We start from the raw sequence: 11,294 nt of genomic DNA, 5'->3' as shown, positions 1-11,294 counted from the left end.
ATGGAGACGCACGTGTCCAAGAATGAGACAGACAGTCGAGAGTAGTCCATGGTGAGTTTGACGGTGGGATGAAACTTGTTGATGTCACTGTGTAGTTCTATCAGTGACTCCTCGCCATGGGTCCAGAGGAAGAAAATGTCATCAATGTACCTGGTGTATAATGTTGGTTGGAGATCCTGCATAGAGAAGAAGTCTTGTTCGAACCTACGCATGAAGAGGTTGGCATATTGGGGTGCAAATTTGGTCCCCATGGCTGTTCCGTGTGTCTGGGTGAAGAGCTGGTTGTCAAAGGTGAAGACGTTGTGATCGAGGATAAAGCGGATGAGTTGTAGGATGGTGTTTGGAGACTGGCAGTTGTTGGTGTTGAGTATTGAGGCTGTTGCCACGATGCCATCATTGTGGGGGATGCTGGTGTAGAGTGCGGAAACGTCTATTGTGACGAGGAATGTTCCCGGTTCGACTGGTCCATGGGTGCTGAGTTTCTGTAAGAAACCCATAGTGTCGCGACAGAAGCTGGATATCCCCTGTACAATAGGTTTCACGATGGATGTTGGAGGATCTGAGCTACAGGGAGAGGCTGAACAGGCTGAGGCTGTTTTCCCTGGAACGTCGGAGGCTGAGGGGTGACCTTATAGAGGTTTACAAAATTATGAGGGGCATGGATAGGATAAATAGACAAAGTCTTTTCCCTGGGGTCGGGGAGTCCAGAACTAGAGGGCATAGGTTTAGGGTGAGAGGGGAAAGATATAGAAGAGACCTCAGGAGCAACGTTTTCACGCAGAGGGTGGTACGTGTATGGAATGAGCTGCCAGAGGAAGTGGTGGAGGCTGGTACAATTGCAACATTTAAGAGGCATCTGGATGGGTATATGAATAGGAAGGGTTTGGAGGGATATGGGCCGGGTGCTGGCAGGTGGGACTAGATTGGGTTGGGATATCTGGTCGGCATGGACGGGGTTGGACCGAAGGGTCTGTTTCCGTGCTGTACATCTCTACGACTCTATGCCTTCGACATAGCCCCAGAGAGATTTTCACTTAGGGTCCCATTGCCCGACACCAGGATGTCCTGGTGTGTTGGCTTTGTGTACCTTTGGAAGGCAGTAGAGAAGTCCGTGGGATAAGGGTGCGTAGGGATCTCTCAAGGACTGGATCCAAAGTCCTGATCAATGTGTTTAATTCACGGGCGTGCTCTTTGGTCGGATCAGCTGGTAGTTGCCTGCAGTGTTCCTGGTTGTTCGGTTGTCGGTACACTTCCTTGCAGTAATCTGTTCTATTCTGAACGACAACGGCTCCTCCTTGATCTCCTGGTTTGATGAATCATGACCAGCAAATATGTGCACATGCTTGCTGACATAGAGGAACGTGCACAGTAAGCTCTGTGGTGATGGTGTCACTGACAAATTTTAAGTGTCCAACTGCCAATAGGAGTTAAAAAGGGTAGAGCCACAATTTTCTTTCTCCCCCCCCGCCCCCCCCCCCCCCCCCCCCCCCCCCCCCCCCCCCCGCAGCTCGATATTTTATTCCTTTCGCATTTTGTCTGGCTGCTCAACTTTTGTATGTTTTTTCCCCCTTGTTGTGGGGGCAAGACGCTGAGACCAGAACTGGAGGGCATAGATTTAGGGTGAGAGGGGAAAGATTTCTGAGGGTCCTAAGGGGCAATCTTTTCACACAGAGGATGGTATGTATATGGAATGAGCTGCCAGAGGAAGTGGTGGAGGCTGGTACAATTACATTTTTTAAAATGCATCTGGATGCAGATATGAATAGGAAAGATTCAGAGGGATAGGGGGCAAATGCTGGGAAATAGGTCACTAGATTAATTTAGGACATCTGGTCAGTGTGGACCGAAGGGCTTGTTTCCATGCTCTACAACTCTATGACTCTATTTCTGCACAGTGAGAACCAATATCACAAGACTAGGAATAGGCCATTCACCCCTTCCAACCTGTCCTGAGCTGTAGCCTAACTGCACATATTTCAGGACAAGTTTTAGCAAGATTTCAGCAGCTCTTTTTAAAAGATTGAACATGCTTTCAGACTTTAACGATGTTTCTGCATATATCATTTTAGCTATTCACAATGTTGCAGGTCAGCCAATTCAGAAAGGAATTTAAATGCAGAGTGAGATTCCTGTTAGAAAAGCTCTGCACTTCAATGACATTTGTAAAATGGTAATTTAACAGGAGTTCTGGGATTAACATATCAAAGAACAGAAACCCATTCTAAAAGATGAAAGGTTTAATCTAAAATTGTTTAATGTATCACATCTCCATGACACTGGACTCCTTTGGCTATAAATTCAGTGATCACGATCTTATTCTCTACAACCACCTGATGAAGGAGCAGCGCTCCGAAAGCTAGTGCTTCCAAACAAACCTGTTGGTCTATAACCTGGTGTTGTGGGATTTTTAACTTTGTGCACCCCTGTCCAACACCGGCACCTCCACATCTAGTGAACACAGCCCACACCTCCTGGTGCTGCCAGGAAACTGTACAATGCCGATGAAATGACGCAGTACCTGCACTCCTGAAACATTTACAATTTCTAACGATACCAGCTACTCATTCACTGCTCCATCTGATACACGAAATTGGAAACTCAGTGCAGGAGGCTGAAAGAGAGGAGCAGTTTTAAAACAAAAACCTCTTGGAGCTCAAAACTTTCAATGAGAGTCTGAGCCCGGCAGTGAGTTCAGGTAACCTTTATTGTGACCCAACTTTGTTACAGCTTCAAATTATCCCCCAGGAAAATGGCGTAGAAAATGTAGCTGTTTTTTTAAACAGCTCAAGGTCAAAGTGCACACATTCCCCTCATTTCCCCCACTTTCTTTACTATAGTGGGCGGCACAGTGGTTAGCACTGCTGCCTCACAGCACCAGAGACCCGGGTTCAATTCCCGACTCAGGCGACTGACTGTGGGGAGTTTGCACGTTCTCCCCGTGTCTGCGTGGGTTTCCTCCGGGTGCTCCGGTTTCCTCCCACAGTCCAAAAATGTGCAGGTCAGGTGAATTGACCATGCTACATTGCCCGTAGTCTTCGGGATAAATGTAGGAGAATGGGCCTGGGTGGGTTGCGCTTCGGCGGGTCGGTGTGGACTTGTTGGGGCGAAGGGCCTGTTTCCACACTGTAAGTAATCTAGTCTAATCTATTGGTCAGCACCGCATTGTCCCTTTGTAATCGGATCCTTGGTACAGCCGTAACCCGGAGGAAGTATTGCCTCACTCAGCAATTTCAACCCATACCCTGTCTCCAAGTCAGTTTCTCCCCGCTCATTTGCCAGGAAGGGGCAGTGTAGAGTCTTCCAGACTGCTGTGGGTCTGGAGTCACGTGTAGGCCAGGCCGGGTAAAGGATGCAGCTGGAACGACTGAGTGAATCCTTTCCCACAATGGCGGTTCCCTTCCCTAACAAGGGAGAGAGGGAAGCAGATGGGGGCTTTCTCCCCCACACCATCCCCTCCCTGAAACGGTCTCATCGTTCGATTCCAAACTCCACATTTCTGACCGAATACCAATTCTGCCATCTGTCGTGGCGGGATTCGAACCCGGGAGTCCCCGGAACCGGGCTGATAGTCCAATCGATAATGGCACTCGGCCGTCACTCCTTCAATCCCCCTGCGATGGCACGTGAACTCGCTGGTGCTTCCGCAGGTGGGAGGAGTAGGTGAAGCCCTTCCCGCACTGAGAGCAGGTGAATGGCCTCTCCCTGGTGTGGATCCGCTGGTGACTCCGCAGAGTGGAGGAATCGCTGAAGGCCTTCCCACACTCAGGGCAGCTGTAGGGCCTTTCCCCCGTGTGGACCCGCTGGTGCCTGAGCAATGTGGAGACCTGGGTAAAGGCCTTCCCACACTTCGGGCAGCTGAAGGGCCTCTCCCCCGTGTGGACATGCTGGTGGGTGAGCAGGGTGCAGGAATTGCTGAAGACCTTCCCGCACTCGGGGCAGCTGAAGGGCCTCTCCCCCGTGTGACTGCGCCGATGAGTCTCCAGGGCCGTCGCCACACTTCCACCATTTCTCCACGGGGCTGGATTCCTCGGGTTTCTCCATGGCCAAAGCTTCAGTTACACACAAACTCACGTGGAGTCTCTCCCCACCGTGAATTCCTCTTCCCAGGCCGTCTAAATGTTTCAGGCTCCACACACAGTGTGCTGCAACAGTAGGGTCTCTCATCCAGTCCCACTGATGCTGAAAACGTACCCAAACAGGAACCAAAACGCTTTGCTCCTTCTCACAGAATCATAGTTGAAAATTGTTTCCGGTCCTGATGGACTGAGTGACTGTCAGACATTGACGTCAAAGTGAGGACTGCAGACGCTGGAGAGTCAGTGTCGAAATGTGTGGTACTGGAAAAGCACAACAGGTCAGGCAGCATCCGAGGAGCAGGAGGGTTTATTTGGAAGCACTAGCTGCTCCTTCATCAGGTAGCTGTGGAGCAGGATGATAAGACACAAATTTTATAGCAAAAAATCAGTGTCATGCAACTGATATGATTTATTGAACAAACCTAGGTTGCTGTTAAGTTTTTCATCTTTTAGAATGCGTTGCAGGTTTTGGTTCATTAATATGTAAATCCCAGAACAAGCTTGTAAGTCACATTCTCGAGATGACTTAAGGTTTAATAAAAATAAGTGACATCTCAGCCCAGACAATGCGTTAAAGGTGTGAGGTTCGAGTCTGTCAGTATCCCAATCTTGAATCAGACTGGTTCTATTCCCAAAGTAGGAATTTATAAAATATTTCATGGATTGACTGCCTGCAGATTGTATTCTTTTTGAGCAAAATTGAATGCATCTGCAAATATAATTCTGCCAATACAATTTTATCCCATAGAATTATGTGTGTGGGTGTGCGTGAGAGAACTTGTGTGAGAGTTCGTGCATGTGAGTTCATGTAAGATTGTGTGCATGCTTGGTAAAATGTGAGTGTGATGACGTATAAGCCTGTGAGAGTGTTGCGGGGTGTATATGTGGGTGTCTGAGAGAGAGCGCATGTGTATGTGAGAGGCCTTGCATTTTGCTAAAACAAGGCAGGGCAGGACTTGTACAGTAAATGGTGGGGTTGTGTTACAGAACACACTGACATGCCGGCTGGGGAGCGGGGTGCAGGTACACAGTTCTTTGAAAGTTTCATTACTGGTGGACAGGGTGGTTAAGAAGGCATTTCGCAACATTGCCTTCATTGTTCACACTTGCTGAGGATGTGGTAGATGCAGGTACAGTTTGTGAGAAACAGAACTCACTCACAAATCAATCAGCCTGAGACAAAGCCTTAGGAACAAGAACAATTTATTACAGTCTTGCAAGTACCGGACGCTTCTGCAACCAAGCAGAAATGCGCGCCTAAACAGAGCCTGTTAGCTTTCTTGTTCAGTTTACAAGTTGCAGAATCACGCCTCCCTTTTCCCATCCTATCATAAGCCGATTACCTCACTTGTTAGTTATTTTCTTATCTGGCCATCCTGCTGTCCTTGTCTGCATTCTTTGTTCCTTGTTTGTTTCAGCTTGTTCTTTTATCCAGTTTCTCTTATCATACTATAAGCTTTATTGTGAAATGCCCCTGTTGCTTCTTTTTGTGGTCAACTACAACACTTTAAAGTTATTTCCTAGCTTAAAACTATTCTCTTTAAAAGACCCTCTATATTCATTAAAGTCTTAGCCTTAAGGATGCGACATGCTACAAGAATTCCACGACCGTTTGTATAATGTTCCCCTTCCCTTCCCCCTACTACACCCCCTCACCCATCTGCAAAAACAACATTTCTAATCTCCCACAAGTTACAACATTGAAACAGCTTTCGGATGGGTAGATGAATAGAAAGGTTTAGAGGGATATGGGCCAAATGTAGGCAAGTGGGACTGGTTTAGTTTGGGAATCCTGGTCGGCATAGACGAATTGGACCGAAGTGTCTGTTTCTGTGCTGTATACCTCTATTGAAACCAGTAGAATTCTGAACGGGGCTTGACAGGATAGATGCAGATAAAATGCTCCTTTGGTGGAGAGGGTCATCGAATCCCAACAATGTGGAAGCAGGCCATTCAGCCCATCTATTTCACTCTGGCCCTCTGAACAGTATCCCACCCATGTCCAACCCCTGACTGCGTATTTCCCATGGCCAATCCACCCTAACCTGTACATCCCTGGTCACTATGGGTAACTTAGCACGGCCAATTCTCCCTAACCTACACCAGAATCTATAACTTACCTTCTCAAGAATGTAATTTAAATGCAGAGCTTTTCTAAGAAAAATGTCAGTCTGACTCAACATTGGGACACAGACAGAATTCACACTTATTGTCTCTACTTATAAATAGGGCAACGTCTCTTCGAAATGTAGGTTCATTTAGATATAACTGCATCACTTCACATATGAAGATATCCCTTTGAATGTGCCCATATCCCTTTGAAATATAATCTCTTCCATTTAAACCTCTTTATTTGCAGAAATACCCGTTAAAATGTCCACGTCCCTTTAAAATGCAGATTGCCCCCTTTCGATATGACGCCGTTCCGTTAGATGTGGGAATATCTGTTTAAATTGAGCCGTGAGCTTTCCCAATGTAGACAGGGCTCCTGGAAACGTGGCAGTGTCCCCCCTGCAGCTGCAGAGCGAGACAGGAGAGTTTGTTTTTGTGAATGAGCAGTTGTAGCGCGAGGTGGCTGTTGCTTGGTGACGGTGAGGCTCCCCAGGCCCCGCCCATCCCCCGGCCCGGCCCCGCCCATCCCCCGTGCAGACGTCTCGCGGGGGTGAAGGCGGTTGGGAGGAGAAGTCGCTCGAGCGAGGAAGCGGCGGGAGGGCGGCCGTTAGGAAAATGGCGCCGCGCGGCCCGGGGCAGACACCCGTCACTGGCCGCCGCCGCCTTCCTGGCGCAGCTGCTGTGTCACGGCCACACCGGCCGGCTGTACAGCAGCCAGGAGCCGGTGAGCATTCTGGAGGCGGATGGGGTTAAGGGCCTGCTTGGGAACTCGTCGGCCGCCGGGGTGGTGGAGTTCTACTGGTCGTGGGGCGGCCCCTGTGTCAACTATGGGGCCACCTGGAAGGTACTGGGCCCGGGACGTGAAAGGTGAGGCAGGTTGTGGGGGAGGACGGAGGGGAAGGAATGTGGGGCCTGTCCTGTCATAGTGACATTTTACACTCACTTTCCATCGGCTTTTACTGGCGCTTGTGCTGTTTCCCCCTCAGTGTGTGTTTAATCCTTGTGCTGTTTGCCCCTCACTGTGTGTTTAATCCTTGTGCTGTTTGCCCCTCACTGTGTGTTTAATCCTTGTGCTGTTTGCCCCTCACTGTGTGTTTAATCCTTGTGCTGTTTGCCCCTCACTGTGTGTTTAATCCTTGTGCTGTTTGCCCCTCACTGTGTGTTTAATCCTTGTGCTGTTTACCCCTCACTGTGTGTTTAATCCTTGTGCTGTTTACCCCTCACTGTGTGTTTAATCCTTGTGCTGTTTGCCCCTCACTGTGTGTTTAATCCTTGTGCTGTTTGCCCCTCACTGTGTGTTTAATCCTTGTGCTGTTTGCCCCTCACTGTGTGTTTAATCCTTGTGCTGTTTACCCCCTCACTGTGTGTTTAATCCTTGTGCTGTTTCCCCCTCACTGTGTGTTTAATCCTTGTGCTGTTTGCCCCCTCACTGTGTGTTTAATCCTTGTGCTGTTTGCCCCTCACTGTGTGTTTAATCCTTGTGCTGTTTGCCCCTCACTGTGTGTTTAATCCTTGTGCTGTTTACCCCCTCACTGTGTGTTTAATCCTTGTGCTGTTTACCCCCTCACTGTGTGTTTAATCCTTGTGCTGTTTTCCCCTCACTGTGTGTTTAATCCTTGTGCTGTTTGCCCCTCACTGTGTGTTTAATCCTTGTGCTGTTTGCCCCTCACTGTGTGTTTAATCCTTGTGCTGTTTGCCCCCTCACTGTGTGTTTAATCCTTGTGCCGTTTCCCCCTCACTGTGTTTAATCCTTGTGCTGTTTGCCCCTCACTGTGTGTTTAATCCTTGTGCTGTTTGCCCCTCACTGTGTGTTTAATCCTTGTGCTGTTTGCCCCTCAGTGTGTTTAATCCTTGTGCTGTTTACCCCTCACTGTGTGTTTAATCCTTGTGCTGTTTACCCCTCACTGTGTGTTTAATCCTTGTGCTGTTTACCCCTCACTGTGTGTTTAATCCTTGTGCTGTTTGCCCCTCACTGTGTGTTTAATCCTTGTGCTGTTTGCCCCTCACTGTGTGTTTAATCCTTGTGCTGTTTACCCCTCACTGTGTGTTTAATCCTTGTGCTGTTTACCCCTCACTGTGTGTTTAATCCTTGTGCTGTTTACCCCTCACTGTGTGTTTAATCCTTGTGCTGTTTACCCCTCACTGTGTGTTTAATCCTTGTGCTGTTTACCCCTCACTGTGTGTTTAATCCTTGTGCTGTTTACCCCTCACTGTGTGTTTTAATCCTTGTGCTGTTTGCCCTTTGCTGTTACTTGTGCAATTGCTGAGGGTGTTGTGTAAATACTAGTGAAGGATACTATGCACCAGCATGTATATGTTCCTCAGTCATTGAAGGGGCAGGACCTGTTGAGAATGGTTAGTAAAGCATGTGGTGCACTGAGCCTTGTTAACATGGATATAGTTTGTTATTTGGAAAAGTAGACTTTTTATTATTCAGAGTCATAGAGATGTACAGCACGGAAACAGACCCATTCGGTCCAACCTGTCCGTGCCAACCAGATATCCTAAATTAATCTAGTCCCCTTTGCCAGCACTTGACTCATATCCCTCTAAACCCTTCCTATTCATATACCCAGCCAGATGTGTTTTAAATGCTGTAATTATACCGGCTTCCACTACTTCCTCTGGCAGCTCATCCCATACTTGCACCACCCTCTGCATGGAAACGTTGCCCCTCAGGTACCTTTGTGGTCTCACCCTAAACCTATGCCCTCTAGTTGTGAATCTCACCCCAACACTGAGGAAAAGACTTAAACACTGAGCAGCTACACAAATGCAAAAGCAATCAAATATCGAGCCACAGGGGGGAAAAAACCTCATCTTCTGTCTGAGCAGTCAGGCAGAACGGCTGTACCCTTTTTGTTAGCCGATAGGCATTTGGAAACTTAAAATCTGTCAATAACACCAGCATTGCTACCGTGCATATTGTGTACACTCCTCAGTGTCAACAAGCAGGGCACATGTTTGCCGGTGTCACCAAAACATTGGGCATGTTCCTTGCTGTCAGCAGAAAAGGGGCGAGACCTACCTTGATGGACAAATAAGGAGGACCGGAGGGAGAATTGTCCTCCTGCCTTTCGGAGCTCCCCTATTGGTGAATGTGGAAGTTGGACCATGAGGTTCTGAAGCTCCTGCTGCTCCTCTCTCTGAATGAAGATTGAGCTTCACCTCAGACTGCAACTTCTTTCCTCTGTCCAACATCTGATAGTACCCACTCTCTTTTCTCACCCCCATTTCCATTTACGTTTCATTCTGAGGTTCAGTTGTTGACTTGGAGCAACTGAAAGGAATGGGAGTGAATCCAGTGAGGGGACAGAGTCTGGAAAAGTTAGTCCAGGCCTTTGTTCTCAATTAGCAAAATAGACAGGCAGGAGACTGAAAGAACTCAGCAAACTACGCAGTATCAGAAGGTGGAGAAGTGTAACCCTTGTTCAGGATTGGGGGTGGGTATAGGGAGAGCTGTGGAACAAAGATGTGCTGGGGGCAGGGTATTGAAGTGGGGATAGGTGGAGATAGGTCGAGTGTACAATAGACAATAGGTGCAGGAGTAGGCTATTCTGCCCTTCGAGCCAGCACCACCATTCATTGTGATAATGGCTGATCATCCTCAATCAGTATTCTGTTCCTGCCTTATCCCCATAACCTGGTACGACCTAATTGGTGACTGGGAGGAAGGAATCTAGTTGGCAGGGAAGAGTGGAAGGGGCTGGGAAGTGTGTTGGGGGATGGGATGGGAGATTATTTGAAATTGGAGAACTCAGTGTTGAGTCCTCAGGGCTGTGGACTGCTCAGTCAGAAGATGAGGTTTTGTTCCTCCATTTTGTGGTTTGATTTGTTGTGGCAATTGAGGAAGCCAAAGATAGTCATGTCAGAAGGGGAGTGGGAAGGGGCATTAAAATGGGTGGAGACTGGGAAGTCAGCTCAGCCTCTGCGGACCCGGCTGTGATGCTCAGCAAACCGTTCCCCAAGTTTACACTCGGTCTCCCCGATGTAGAGAAGACCACAATTGGCAAAGCACAGCGGGTCAAGCAGCATCCGAGCAGTAGGACAGTCGAACGTTTGGGCATGAACCCTTCATCAGGAATGATGCGTGGGTGTTCAGAGGGGCATCAGTGTCCTTCTGTGCCAGTTGTCAGACAGGTGCAGCAGGCAATGAGCAAGGCAAGTAGTGTATTAGCAAGAGGAATTAAGTTCAGAAGTGGGGATGTCTTCCTGCAGTTAGGGGGTCATTGAATATATTCAAGACTGAGTTCATCTGATTTTTATGTGAATGTTTATGGGGAAGGCAAGAAAATGGTTTTAAGACTAGTATAGGACCGAGTTACAGAGCCATGCAGCACAGAAACAGCTCCTTCAGTCCAACTAGTCCATGCTGTTCTCAAACTAAACCAGTCCCACCTGCCAGTGTTTTGGCCCATATCCCTCCAAACCTTTCCTATTCATGAACTTATCCAAATGTCTTTTAAACGTTACTGTACCTGCATCCACCACTTCCTCTAGACATTTAGTCCACATGTGACCCACTCTGTATAAAACAAATTGTGCCCTTCAAGTCTTTTTAAAATCTCTTTCTCCTGTCACCATCAAAATTTGCTCCCTAATCTTGAAACCGCAACCCTAGGGGAAGGACACACGTCGTTCACCTCATCTCTCCCCTCATGATTTTAAAAACCTTGATAAGGTCACATCTCCACCTCCTATATGCCAGTGAAAAAGTCCCAGCCCATCTACCTAGATGCAGGTAGATCCATATCCAGTCATGATTGGTTCAATGCTGGTCCCAATTCTCTCTCACGGTATCCAGGACAGCAAGAGACCACAAGACATAGGAGCAGAAATTAGGCCACCAGGTCTGCTCATTCCATTCTATCGTGGCTGATGAGTTTCTCAGTTATATTCTTCCGCTATAAGCAAAGTGAAAATGGAGGGAGTGAGTGTGGGATGGAGATTTTCAGCTTCCAGAGAATAAGAGAGGAAAGAGTTCACTATAAATTAGAATCTATGGGATCGACTGATGAGCCGAGGAGTGTCAGTTGCAGTTTAATTTCGAGAAATCAGAAGTTTGCATTTTGGTTAAGCAATCCAGGCAGGACTGACACAGTTAGG

This window comes from Chiloscyllium plagiosum, unplaced genomic scaffold, assembly GCF_037043375.1.
Source record: "Chiloscyllium plagiosum isolate Xiang-an unplaced genomic scaffold, Cpla_swu_hap1 HiC_scaffold_27, whole genome shotgun sequence".
NCBI classification, from domain to species: Eukaryota; Metazoa; Chordata; class Chondrichthyes; order Orectolobiformes; family Hemiscylliidae; genus Chiloscyllium; species Chiloscyllium plagiosum.
This window is presented reverse-complemented; position numbering follows the sequence as displayed.